Source organism: Octopus bimaculoides, chromosome 7 (assembly GCF_001194135.2).
Source record: "Octopus bimaculoides isolate UCB-OBI-ISO-001 chromosome 7, ASM119413v2, whole genome shotgun sequence".
Classification (NCBI taxonomy): Eukaryota; Metazoa; Mollusca; class Cephalopoda; order Octopoda; family Octopodidae; genus Octopus; species Octopus bimaculoides.
The window spans coordinates 44,570,172-44,570,565 of NC_068987.1; the positions used below are offsets into that span (position 1 = coordinate 44,570,172).

The window sequence follows — 394 nt, forward strand, 5'->3', positions numbered from 1 at the left end:
CATGATCATCATCGTTTAACATCTGCTTTCCATGTTGGCATGGGTTGGACGGTTTGACTGAGGGCTACACCAGGCTCCAATCACATCTGGCAAAGTGCCTACAGCTAGATGCCCTTCCTAATGCCAACCACTTCGAGAGTGTAGTGGGTGCTTTTTACGTGCTAACGGCACAGGACCAGTCGGCCAGCACTGGCATCAACCACACTCGAATGATTCTTTTTATGTGCCACCAGCATGGGAGCCAGTGAGGCAGCACTGGCATGTCCTCAGCAGTCACAGCCCATGTTTCACTGCCATGTAGCATGGCTGTTCGTACACATGCGTCATACAGTCTGCCTTTTACTCTGAGCGAGAAGCCCTTTGACACCAGCAGAGGTAAGAGCTCTCTGAACTT

The 394-nt window shown here is 51.3% G+C and overlaps 1 protein-coding gene across 2 annotated transcripts in view; it reads right to left on the reverse strand.

Annotated features, from left to right (window-relative positions):
• LOC106868631 (nucleolar protein 11) overlaps nt 1-394 on the reverse strand; it is a 57,974-nt gene that overhangs the window by 43,441 nt on the left and 14,139 nt on the right. The window lies entirely within an intron of this gene.